Here is a 14,716-nt window from a genome sequence, read left to right on the forward strand (position 1 = left end):
CAGTCCTCAACAGAAGGATCCAGACAGAGCCAGCTAGGTGTAAAGACATTTGTAAATGTTTATTGTTGGATGGCACCATAACCACTACAGCACCCCTCACACACATGCAACCTACAGCCCCTATCCCGGCAGACCCCAGGTAAGTTTTCAAACTGTTCTTAAACAGTTTGACTACTTACCCTGGGAGGGTACCGCGGCACTACAGGCAACATAACCACAACGACGTAATGTAGTGGTTATTGTGCCTGGATTGTTTCTTTAAATAATCTACCAGTGACACAAGATTAGGGGCCCAGTATATGCCGCAGCGCTGTACATATATACAACCTAGGAATTTTTTTGACTTGGGGTGCCCTGGTAAAATATTTAAATATTAAGGGTGCCTTGAACCTAAAAAGTTTGTGAACCACCATTAAAAACCGTTATCAGAAGCCACTGAGCTCACCCATATCCAATACTCTGCACAGCCAACCGTGGAACTGACTGTCTGGTTAAACTTCACTGATCACCAGATTGCTCAAATTCAGGTCATGAGGCTACAGTATGAAGGCAAAATCATGGCATTGCCACCGCATGACTTTCATTATCCTCCCACATATCTGACCAGGAGATGGAAATGAGCGGCCTTGTTAAAGTAGCAGGACTTAAAGATCAAAGCTGGAGATGGATCAACCCTCACACAGTGCACTGAAAGTCTAGCATATTTCCTTCATATGATTGAACATCTGTTAATCAACTTATCTGCAGACCATCACTCTCATCAAAATCAAAGCAATCTAGCTGGAATACTACTGGTGCAGCAGCAATTTAAAAGATATCCATTGGGGAGGTTAACAAATAAATAATGGGCAAGGCCATCCGGTAACAAATATATAATGGGCAAGGCCATCCCCAAGCTTCCTGTACGTAATCTGAAAGTGTCCAAGGAAGATCATGTCCCCACACTTCCTGGACCTAATACAGTGAATGCTCAGTCACCTGGAACAAATTGTATAACCCAGCCCCCCTCAACTGGTCCTAAAGTACATAACAACAACCTCAGACATAAATAAATTTCATTACAAGAGGCCACTGGGCAACCATTAAAATAACTGACCACAAACAAAATTTTAAAAAACTCTACCACGAGAAAAGTGAAATGTCAACAGATGTAGAGTCATGTTACTGGAACATGGAGGTTTGGCATCCCTTGGTAGTTCTATGCATGAACTTGAGTCTTAGGGAGTTCTCAACTCGCATAATATCCATTATCAAGGAACAAAGTACAGGGGAAGGAGCATTTGCCAGCTCATGAGTTTATGGAGGAAGAAGGGGCTTGTCATCAGCAGGTAGTACATTTGGGTTAGTCAGCAAGCCTTGGGACCCTGCCTATTATTTGGAGCAGGACCACTGAGTTTTTAGGAGTTCCGGAGAACTCTGTAAAGGAACACTGTAGACCTCTAAAGCAGTTTATCTTTCTGAAGTGCTTTATGTGTAAAGTATGTCTTTTTATTTTTTTATACAAAAAGTGCAGATTTCAGTAGAAATTGGCACTTTTATAAATGAACGTTGTTACACTCCCTAGCTGTCAATCAGACACAGTGGCGGATCCAGAGCATGCTCTCGGGAGGGGCACTTGTAGATTATTTAAAGAAATAATCCAGACACAATAACCACTACAGCTCAGTGTAGTGGTTATGGTGTCAATAGTGCCGGGACCCGCTCCCAGAGTAAGTAGTCAAACCGTTTAAGAACAGTTTGACAACTTACCTGAGGTCTGCTGGGAAATAGGGCTGTAGTAGGGCGTAGGAGCAGTGGTGTGTGTGAGTGGTGCAATGTGTGTGGGGGGCAGTGTGTCTGTATGGGGGACAGTGTGTGAGCAGTGTGTGTGTGTGAAGGTTGTAGTGTGTGAGTGAGGGCGGCAGTGTATGTCAGGGATGCAGTGTATGTTTGGGACAGTATGTGTGTGTAACAGTCTCAGTGTGTGTGTGAGTATTGCAGTGTATGTGTGAGTGTGGGCAATGTGTGTGTATGGGGTGGCAGTGTACGGGGGCAGTGTGTGTGTATGGGGGCAGTGTGTGTATGGGGGGCAGTGTGTGTATGGGGGGCAGTGTGTGTATGGGGGGCAGTGTGGGGGCAGTGTGTGTGAATGGGGGGCAGTGTGTGTGTATGGGGCAGTATTGGGGGCAGTGTGTGTGTATTGGGGCAGTGTGTGTGTATGGGGGGCAGTGTGTGTGTGTGTATGGTGGCAGTATGGGGGGGCAATGTGTGTTTGGGGGGCAGTGTGTGTGTATGGGGGCAGTGTGTGTATGGGGGGCAGTGTGTGTATGGGGGGCAGTATGGGGGCAGTGTGTGTGAATGGGGGGCAGTGTGTGTGTATGGGGCAGTATTGGGGGCAGTGTGTGTGTATTGGGGCAGTGTGTGTGTATGGGGGGCAGTGTGTGTGTGTGTATGGTGGCAGTATGGGGGGGCAATGTGTGTTTGGGGGGCAGTGTGTGTGTTTGGGGGGCAGTGTGTGTGTATGGTGGGCAGTGTGTGTGTATGGTGGGCAGTGTGTGTGTATGGGGGCAGTGTATGTGTATGGGGGGCAGTGTATGTGTTCCAAAGTGTGTGTGTAACGGACCGTTTCACTTACAAGAGGATAAAACCCAGTTTAGGCGATAATCCCCTTTACAGATGCACAGGCAGCTACTGCAAACACCATTCTCCCGACTGGAGACACACGAACACTGAATCCGAGAAACCTTTTAAATTCTCCCAAGCATATGAATGCTGTAGACCATTGAATAGGAACCATACGAATAGGCTTGTACTCCTAGCAGTCAACTGGAACAGCATGCAATCAATCCTTCCCCCCAATAATGAGACGACACTTCACTTTGAGGGTAAAACAGGAACTCCGGACTGGGACACCCAGCCTGGCTTTTATTACAAACAGGTACATACAGGACACTCCCAGGGGGAGGATGAAATTAACCAATCACATGAATGTACCTCCCACACATTTCCTCCCCTTAGATTAACACTTAACATAATTATACCGTACACCCTTTTCCCCAATTCCTGGATGTACCCCAAAATCATATGCTACACCTCCAAAACAGGTATCCCCTGATAGCCCTTATTCGGGGGGACAACATATTCAAGAATCAGGTCATTCGGATGAACGGTTCGGGAGATATGGGGTTCCAAAGATTTGACCGACCGCATGGGTAAAGTATCCGAAAACAGTTCCATGCATTTTGGCCCTGCGGTCGGTCACAGAAAAGGGAATAGAAACAGGCGAATTACTTGGGTTATAGAGACTAAGGGGAGTTCGCATAAATCCCCTAGTTCGTGCGTTTCTTTCTACCGAACGGCGGGCCGTTCGGTAGTTTCCCCACGAAATCCTGGAAGTCTGGAGGTCTCAGCGGTGCTTGCCTAGTCGAGTGTCCGATTCCAGTTCCAGACACTCGACGGCAAAACACCGCTGTTCGGTAGTTTAAGATGGCCGCCGCCACGTGTTCGGCTCCCGAATGGCGGCCACCCAGAGGACACAGAATACATTACATCGATTGCCAATTGTCAGGGTACCTGCGGTCTCTACCTCCGAAAGAGGTAGAGACTTAGCTGTTCCTCCATCCAGACGGCCTGATGGCTCCCTTTCCCACGGTCTATCCGGTCATGCTAGGCCGGCCGCGAGGGAGTGACTGCCTTTTACAGCATCTAGGCAGGAAGTTGTCATCAGGAAACTCCTCCGGAACGACCTGTCACTCAATTGCTGCAGGACCAATCAGGACGCCTCGGAGGCGTGGTTACTGCTCTGAACAGGGTATTTAACAGAGCTTCTTTCATTAGCTCATTGCCCTGTCGTGGTTCTAGCTTGTTCTAGTCACTCAGTGCTTGTGTATTCTATTATCCCTTTTGGTTTTGACCCGGCTTGTTTACCTTACTCTGCTTATCTCTGTTACCCTTGATTCGGCTTGTCTCTCGCTTACCTGTCTTCTGTTACCCTCGACCTCGGCTTGTCTTTGACCATTCTATACTGTACTACTTACGTTAGTCCGGCCATTCTAAGGTCCGGTATACGTATCTGGCTACTGTTTGTACTCTGCGTGTTGGATCCCTGTCCCGATCCTGACAACAATTACCTGTTTGCAACATTGTTGCAAACGGTAATTGGAGGCACACTTATTCCTGGGTGGTCTGGTTGTTCGGTAGTTTCACTCAATATACTGAATGGAGTGATTCTACCGAACAATCAGATGAATACTGCATATCTATATCCCAGGCTAACTCACCACATAAATACATACAGGATATTAACGGCAGGGTTAAAGTACTATGTTCTACAGTCTTAAAGGTACAGCATCACAAAAGTCCCAATAAGTTCACGGATGGCCCTTAAAGGCCCAGTAGCAGTAATATAAATTATTACATGCCCAAATATAGTTTTTATAGAGCAATATGTCCAGGGGCCGTAGTCGCAGGGCAGGAGGCTAGCAACCAGGCCTCTCCAGTTCACAGTGGCGAAGCTGGTTTCGCCACATTGTGTATGGGGGGCAGTGTGTGTATGGGGGGCAGTGTGTGTGTGTGTGTGGGGGCAGTATGGGGGGCAATGTGTGTGTATGGGGGCAGTATGGGGGGCAATGTGTGTATGGGGGAAGTATGGGGGCTCACACTCACTAACAGACACACACACACTAACAGACACACACACACTAACAGACATACATACACACTAACAGACACATACACACACGCTAACAGACTCACACACACTAACAGACACACACACACACTAACACACACTAACAGACACACACACACACACACACACACACACACTAACAGACATACACACACTAACAGACACACACACTAACAGACACACACACTAACAGACACATACACACACTAACAGACACATACACACTAACAGACATACATACACACACTAACAGACACACACACACACACACTAACAGACATACATACACACACACACACTAACAGACATACATACACACTAGCAGACACACACACACTAACAGACACACACACTAACAGACATACACACACACTGACACACACTAACAGACATACGCACACACTAGCAGACATACACACACACTAGCAGACACACACACACACTAACAGACATACACACACTAACAGAAACACTAACAGACACACACTGACAGACACACACACTAACAGACATACACACACACACACACTAACAGACATACATACACACTAGCAGACACACACACTAACAGACACACACACTAACAGACATACACACACACTGACACACACTAACAGACATACGCACACACTAGCAGACATACACACACACTAGCAGACACACACACACACTAACAGACATACACACACACACTAACAGACACACACACACACACTAACAGACATACACACACACACTAACAGACACACACTAACAGACATACACACACACTAACAGACATACACACACACTAACAGACACACACTCACATATTTAACACATATTTGTTTTTTAAATGTAACCCTCCCAGCCTCCTTACTTTTGGAAATGCTGGGGGGGGGGGTTCTCTTCCTCCCTGGTGGTCCAGTGGCTGCTGGGTGGGCGGCATTGGCGGGCAGCCGGCTGGCGAGGGAGCAGAGTGAGGCTGGTAGGCGGAGCCGGAATATGACATCATATTCCGGCTCCCAGCCTCACTCTGCAGCGCGCGAGGGAGCTGAGCAGACAGCTCAGGGGAAGTGCTCCCTCGCCAGCCGCCCACCAGCGCCGCCCGCCCAGCCTAGCAGCATGTCTGTTACCTGCAAGGGCATTTGGGGGTGGCTTTTTTTGCCGCCCCCTGGAAAATGCCGCCCAAGGCAAATGCCTTGTTTGCCTTGCGGCTAATACGCCACTGGGTGCACCCGCAAATAAAGGGTTTGTCAGAAGGGCCCCAACAAGAAACCAATACCTGATTCTGTCACTAATAGTAATTAAGTTGAATGAGTCTTAACTCATAGATTGGAGGTTAGGACAAACCCTAATACCTGATCGAAGTGAAATGACGCCTGTGCGGAAGCCTACTGTGAAACCTGTAATTAGAAATTCAACTAGAGGAGGGCAAGTGTGAGTATTGAGGGAAACGCCTCTTACTGACAAAAGGCGAGTATGAATATGTAACAGTCAGATTGTACCATCTGTGTTCCCTAGCTTTGAACTACTGACAAGTCTTGTAGCTATGTCCTTCCAAAGAACGGGGAACTAGCTGTACAGATAAAAAGATAAAAACATTAGACGAGGAAACATGTGCTGAATAGCCACTGGCGTTGTAATGCTGAGGGGATAGAAGTAAGGAGCATGACGTAGGGTACTACATGGGAGGGTAAGACGTCCTAAGTCAGAAGATTGTAAACGTCACTAGTGTCAACAGTTGTTTATAAGGATGAAAGGATGGGAGCTGTTATGGCCTACATTCCTATCATGCGGTCTGTGTTTCCAGCTTGGGTGCCGACACAAGGTAGGGGAGCCCAGAGCTAGAAACCAGAGTCTATATAGCAGTTTTCTGAGCCAAAGAAGGGAATGGAGCTTGACGGTAAAAGTGGACTGGTACAAGATCGCCAGGAACTGGGGCTAGGGTATCCTGGGTTATGGCTGGAGTGCATGGACTAGGTGGGGTGAAGGGATTGGCTGGGGAGCCTGGATTAAAATATCTTCTGTAACAGAACCCATGTTATTGCCTGGACCGCCTACTGTAACATTGTACAAAACCCCCTGGATTTGTTACTTTTATTTTGTTGCCAGTTTGCTATTTGAAAACATACAAATGGGAAACCGAATGCCACTGCTAACCCATTCGTATGAACGAATAAACTGTCGAACGAGAGACCACCCAGCCCAGTCGTGTGCCGCCAATTACACTCTTGACTCTGTGCCAAACTGCAAACCGCAAGCATTCTAAGTGGTTCAATGGGTGGCTGTCGATTCGTATGTACGGACACTTGGCGGCGGCCATCTTGGTTTGTCGAACGCGCCCAGCTGTGTTTGTTCGTCGAGTGTCTGGAACTATTTTCGGACAATCAAACTCCCGAACACCGCTAGGACTTCCAGGGCCACTTAGCTTCACCCAGATGCATATGAACAAGGCGGCGTTCGGTAAAGGTATTACACGAACACAGAGGCACACGACCAGCTAAAGCACAAATCAATAAAAACCTGACTGTTCGGTATTTTTAATATACGAAAGGAGACCGGCAGCACCAGCCGAGCAGAGAAGGGGCGTTCAGCTATCTCCCGAACCCCTGAACGGATTTGTGTGATTTTTGAATATGTGTCCCCCCCAATTATGCTTGTTTGAAATATGTAACTTTTATTCAAATTGACTGTATGTTTGGAGTTACAGAAATGGGTTAAAAAGTATATTTTTCGCTTGGAGATAATTGAGCTGATATAACACTTAACTCAATTATCTCCCAAGCAGAGGGGAGGAATGTACAGTGATGAATATGAGTGTTTAAACTGTGTAACTGTAAATGATTGGCTGTTATGTTTGTGTCCTCAGTGACCAACAAGGTCCACGTGGGTGGTAACCTTGTGGGAAAATGTGTATAAAAGAAATGCTTTTTTGGTTGGTCATTAAAACAGTTCTGCTTAACCCTCAATACGTAGCCTTGTCTTGTTATTGAAGGGTACCTGCTTCTTTTAAGAGCTCTGCTTCTCCCTCTCTACAAAGATCCAGCGAATGGGATACACCCCTCCAACAACCTGGGTGGCCCTTACATCTTACTAGTTCTGAGATGTGCAACATCTACATGTAGAGTAAATGCAGCAGTCATGTAGATGATAGTATAACAACTGGTGGCTTGCATAGTGCCGAATGGCGGAAAATTTGCTAAATAAGGGAAATGTGAGGCCCTACTAAGTGCCATGTGACTCTTAGAGGCTCTAGCTATGAACTGGCCGAGGGACTGAGGCCACCGAATGATGTTGCAGGAATGTTGGCCTCTCGGTGACAAGTAATAGATTCAAAGGAATGGCTGTGGCATGTGAGGCCCTATCTAAAACATAGAGAGGTAAGAGCACTCTATTCTCTTCTCCAGCTCTGCTTTACTCCCACCTTGTTTGATTGCTATCTCCTGTCCGATGGTTGGGCCGATGGACAAATACCTCCGCATGAGGATGGGTGTAGGCCTTGCATGACTGAATTACAAATATTCCATAATATGGTACACATTAATACTCTTAAAAGCCAGTTGATCTGTCCATAAGGAATGTAGGGTAATAGAAACGTAATGAAATGATAGAAAGTATGTTGGAACATACATATCTTGCCCAACTACTCTGGTGTAGATCTTGAGAAAGGAATATCATAGATAGGGACCTAAAAGACACAATGGGAATGTTAATGGAAATATGTCCAGTATGGTGTAAGTGCTTATTGAGGTAAGGGTATAAAGTACCTGTGTTGTGGTTAAGGATTAAAACGTTAATAGTATAAGTAGGGATAGTAGAACGTAGATAATAATAGAACTTATGATTGTCAATATGGATATGAAAGAGATACCTAGAAGTGCTGTGTCTAATTATGAGTTCACACTATGCGTCCTTCCACAAGAAGGACCTGAAGTATGTATGAGAAAGATTGAACATCTCTAGTTTACTAGCAGGAAGCAAAATATGTAAGATCTAGTAAGTTCCTGGGACAGGAGCTGTGGATTATACAAGGCTTAGGTAAAACCATGACAGACCAAGGAGGCCTGAATATGGTTAAATGTGTAATGAGGGTTTGGCGACCAGCACCTCACCACGGGCTTTTGGAGGGGCCTGGTTGCCAGCCTCCTGCCAAAAGACTATGGTCAGCGACTGTAAAGACCCATATTTTATTCCACCTGGTTCTGCACTTTCCATAGAACCGAACGCTAGCTCACTGGCGGCCGTTCGCATGGACCAAAAAGGCGAACAGACTTCAGGGGGACTTAGCAACGATTCTATGGAACTGATTTCGGCAGGAAGACTTTGTGGTTCCCGGTCGGTCACCAGCGGAACTTAGCAGTGATTTTGTGGAACTATTTTGGGCATGGGACCATGCGTGCGGTCAGCCAAAACTATGACTTCCAGGAAATTCCTGAACCCCTGAACCGATCTGGGTGATGTTTGGATAAGTTATTCACCCAGACAGGGGCTATCAGGGGATGTAACTTTTGTGGGGGTTTTGTATGTTTTAAAGGTACTTTTGGGTCTGGAGATAATTGAGTTAATACAGTACTTGACTCAATTATCTCCCAGGTACAGAGGAGGGATTGACCTAGTTTGTATGGGAGTGTCCGGGATCTGAGAGCCAATGTGATTATGTATTTGTTTCTACTGTGGTTTACTCTCAGGTCCAGGGGGTAGTGCACCTTGCATGGGGACTGTCATAAAAGGCCAAGTGTGGTCCCATTAAAGTATGTTGACTACACCCTCAACATGCAGCCTCGTCTCGAGATTGTAGGGAAAAGCAATATTCCTGAGCTATACCTGCTTCGGATTGCTATGCTGGCTATACCTACACAGCTATATCTGCTTGACTCTCTAGAGTAGGAGAGGTCCACCCACTGGAAGCTGGATCCTGGGCTTGGGTCCAGGGTGGGTGAAGGACAGCCAGACCCCAGCCAAGCTGCGGCGGCTAAGGGGCTACAGTGCTTATGGTGTCCGATGCGGTGCTTATAGTACTCCAGGCTACTAGGAAGCAGCGATTGGCGGAGGCACCCAGTCGGGGTGCCAGGCGGTCTGCCAAAGAGGGGTTCTTGGTTCTCAGGAGTGCAGAGAGAGGGTCATAAAAGAAGGAATTGCGTGGGCATAACAAGGCTGAGATAGTCTTATAGTCTATTGTAACAGTAGTATGACAGGGTTGTAGTTGACCCTTGTAAACCTGAAATGTTGTATGAAACTTAGAATAGGGTGTGTGTAAAGTAATGATTACGGCATGAACAAATGTAGGTTAATTGTACTAAAGTTGTAGAAATGGACTGTGAATTGCGTATGATGTTTTTTTTTTTAATTTATAAATGCAGCATAATAGGGCAATATATAACCCCCGAGCGACAGGAAGACCGGAATTAGGTTGTAGCTGTAGGCCCACCTGGGACCGTGTGAAGCTTATGTAAGTGAAGGCCTAGTGAGATCCAAGTGTCAAGGTACAGGAGTAGAAGGTCGAGATAGCTTATTACGATCCATGAGCAGTGGGGTAGCCATTTAAGGGCAGTATGAGAATTAGCAGGTGTATGAAGTGATATTGTAACGGACCGTTTCACTTACAAGAGGATAAAACCCAGTTTAGGCGATAATCCCCTTTCCAGATGCACAGACAGCTACTGCAAACACCATTCTCCCGACTGGAACCACACGAACACTGGAACAGCTGAACAAGAAAAGCAGACATCGGCTTACACTCTTGGCAGTCAGCATACAATCCCATTCCCCCAAAGACCGAGACGACACATCGCTTTGAGGGTTAAGCAAGAACTCCAGACTGGGACACCCAGTCTGGCTTTTATTACAAACAAGTACATACAGGACACTCCCAGGGGGAGGATGAAATTAACCAATCACATGGATGTACCTCCCACACATTTCCTCCCCTTAGATTAACACTTAACACAATTATACTGTACACCTTTTTCCCCAATTCCTGGATGTACCCCAAATACCTATGCTACACCTCCAAAACAGCCCTTATTCAGGGGGACAACATATGCAAGAATCAGCCCATTCGGATAAATGGTTCGGGAGTTATGGGACTTTAAAGTATTGACCGACCGCATGGGTAAAGTATCCGAAAACAGTTCCATGCATTTTGGCCCTGCGGTCGGTCACAAACAGGTGAATGAAAACAGGCGAATTACTTGGGTTATAGAGACTAAGGGGAATTCGCATGAATCCCCTAGTTCGTATGTTTCTTTCTACCGAACGGCGGGCCGTTCGGTAGTTTCCCCACGAAATCCTGGAAGTCTGGAGGTCTCAGCGGTGTTTGCCTAGTCGAGTGTCCGATTTCAGTTCCAGACACTCGACGGCAAAACACCGCTGTTCGGCAGTTAAAGATGGCCGCCGCCACGTGGTTGTTTCCCGAATGGCGGCCACCCAGAGGACACAGAACACATTACATGATTGCCAATTACCCGTTTGCAACATTGTTGCAAACGGTAATTGGAGGCACACTTAGTCCTGGGTGGTCTGGTTGTTCGGTAGTTTCCTCAATACAATGAATGGAGTGATTCTACCGAACAATCAGATGAAGGCTGCATATATATATATAACCCAGGTTAACTGCATACAAAAATACATATACAATATACAGGCAGTACAATAGGATATGCTTCACAGTCTTAAAGGGACAGTAGTCCCAAAATGTCCCTTGCTGATTTTAAAGGGCCAGTAGCAGCAATATAAATTAGTGCATGCCCAAATATAGTCTTTAAAGTGCAATATGTCCAGGGGCCATAGTCAGCGGGCAGGAGGCTAGCAGCCAGGCCTCTCCAGTTCACAGTGGCGAAGCTGGTTTCGCCACAGATATGATGTGGTTGGTTAATGGTTGCTGAGCTGTGGAGCAGTTGCAATTTACACAGTGATGCAAAATGGCAGATGTTACGGACCGTTTCAGCATAAAAGGGGAAAAATCCGTTTAGGCGATAATCCCCTTTTCCCAGAAAGGCACAGCTACAGCAGAACATTAAAACTCACGAATTGGATATAGGTGAATACATCAAACTCCCGAACTGCATACCAGGGAATAAGATAGCACTCCAAGCAGGGCCGTCTATAATATGATTAGGACCCTGGGCAATGCATTTTCTTGGGCCCCCAGGGCCCTGCCCCTCCCATCGCCTTACCCCCCAATTACGTCCAACCCGCAATCACACTGACAGACGTACTGGCACATACACACACAGACAGACATTAAAATACTCACATATACATACTGACACACACAGTCACTGACACACAAATATATACTGGCAGACATACTGGCACACACACATACATACATACATACACAGACACATACGCTGACACACTGACACACACAGACACTGACAGACGTATTGACACACACACACACAGACATGCTGACACACACACAGGCATACTGACATACACACTGACACACACAGGCATACTGACATACACACAGACAGATGTACTGGCACATACACACAAACATTAAAACATTCACAGATACATACTGACACACAGACACTGACACACAAATATATCCTGGCAGACATACTGACACACACAGACATACACAGGCCTACTAACAAACACATACACACACAGACACATACACTGACAGACATACTGACACACACACAGACATACTGACATACACACAGACATACTGACACACACAGACATACTGACACACAGACAGACATACTGACACACAGACAGACATACTGACACACACACACACAGACTGACACACACACAGACATACTGACATACAGACAGACATACTGACACACAGACAGACATATTGATACATAGACAGACTGACACACACACAGACATACTGACACACACAGACATACTGACACACACAGACATACTGACACACACAGACATACTGACACACAGACAGACTGACACACACAGACAGACATACTGACATACAGACAGACATACTGACACACAGACAGACATACTGACACATAGACAGACTGACACACACACAGACATACTGACATATACACAGACATACTGACACACACAGACATACTGACACACACACACACACAGACATACTGACACACACACATACACACACACACATACACACACACACATACTGACACACACAGACATACTGACACACACACACACACAGACATACTGACACACACACATACACAGACATACTGACACACACACATACACACACACACATACTGACACACACACATACACACACATACATACTGACACACACAGACATACTGACATACACACACACAGACACAGACATACTGACACACACACATACACACACACACATACTGACACACACACATACACACACACACATACTGACACACACACACATACACACACACACATACTGACACACACAGACATACTGACACACACACACACACAGACATACTGACACACACACATACACACACACACATACTGACACACACACATACACACACATACATACTGACACACACAGACATACTGACATACACACACACACACACAGACATACTGACACACACAGACATACTGACACACACACACAGACATACTGACATACACACACAGACATACTGACATACACACACACACACACACACAGACCTACTGACATACATTTAGCCACCCTCCAGGTTCTTACCTTTTCCTGGAGGGTGGTTTCCCTGGTCCAGTGGCAGGCTGAGGCAGATGGGAGTCCTCCTCTGGAACTCCCCTCCTCCCTGCCTTTCTCCTCCCGCGCGGCTATTATCTCCGGTGGGAGAAAGTAACGTCACTTCCTCCCAGCCAGCTGCAGAACAGGAAGGGGCCCGGTCGAACTGTTTAAGCGCCACAGCGCCCGACCGGGCCCCTGCTGACACATGCTCCCCGGGTGGCCCTTAGTGCATGGGCCACCCGGGGAGCCTCCTCAGTGTGCGGGCCGGTGCGGCTCTGTGCAGCCGCACCGCCTGGTCCATAGGGGCTGCACAAATCACGGGGCCCACGGAGCAGCTGCTCTGGGCCCCCCAGGAGTAACTGGGCCTGGGGCAACTGCCCCGTTTGCCCCGCGTTAAAGACGGCCCTGACTCCAAGCTGGAACCTCACGAATAGCTGCTAGCAGATGAATAGGAAAAGCAGACATCAGCTTACATTCCTAGCAGTCAATCTCCAACAGCATACAGTGAATCCCCCCAAGAACGAGACAAGGCTCCGTGTTGAGGGTCAAGCAGTGGTCTGAGGTGCTGGGCACCCAGCCTGGTTTTTATTACATGAGTACACATACAGGCCACACCCAGGGGGAGGCATAAAATAACCAATAACATAGATGTTACCTCCCACACATCCCCTCCCCTTAGTGTGACACTTAATCCCATTATGTGTACAGTTCAAAATATACTTTTACATAACTTTCATAACTTTACAACCATACATCGTATCCACATAACAATCACATATTCAGACTCAGCATACTTTAAACATAACCACTCTCAAAAATCATACAAATCCCTCCAGTAAATAAAAAGTTACACGGAAGTCCTTTTATGACCGACCGCAAGCACCTTTTCTTGCCCAAAACAGTTCCATGGATTTGGGCTGTGCGGTCGGTCACTTTCTAGCATAAAAACGGCTAAGTCCCGTTCGAAGTATGGCCGGTACTTCGACTTTAGTCGAAGTGTCGAAGTGAAGTCGATGGTATGGGTCGGCGGTGTTCGAGTTAAAATGGCCGCCGCCACGTGGTCCTTTGTCCGATGCCGGTCACTTCGACGACTTCGACAACTTCGGAACCTCCGGCACTTCGGCTGCATCCGAAGTGCCCTATAAAAAGTGTCAATTCTTCTCCCATAGTAATAAAAGGGCCGAACACTGTTTGTAAAGGGCCCAATCTCCCAGGGCCATAGTCCAAAGGCAGCAGGCGGGCAACCAGGCTCCTCCAATACAATGTGGCGAGATTGGTTTCGTCACAGCAGACCTGCTCCATATCATAACATGTATATAACCAACATGAACCGTGAGAGGCCCGACTGTTAGGACTGTTAATTAGTA

At 46.8% G+C, this 14,716-nt stretch overlaps 1 protein-coding gene across 2 annotated transcripts in view; it reads right to left on the reverse strand.

Annotated features, from left to right (window-relative positions):
* NLGN2 (neuroligin 2) overlaps nucleotides 1-14,716 on the reverse strand; it is a 215,868-nt gene that overhangs the window by 175,988 nt on the left and 25,164 nt on the right. The window lies entirely within an intron of this gene.

This window comes from Pelobates fuscus, chromosome 3 (assembly GCF_036172605.1).
Source record: "Pelobates fuscus isolate aPelFus1 chromosome 3, aPelFus1.pri, whole genome shotgun sequence".
NCBI classification, from domain to species: domain Eukaryota; kingdom Metazoa; phylum Chordata; class Amphibia; order Anura; family Pelobatidae; genus Pelobates; species Pelobates fuscus.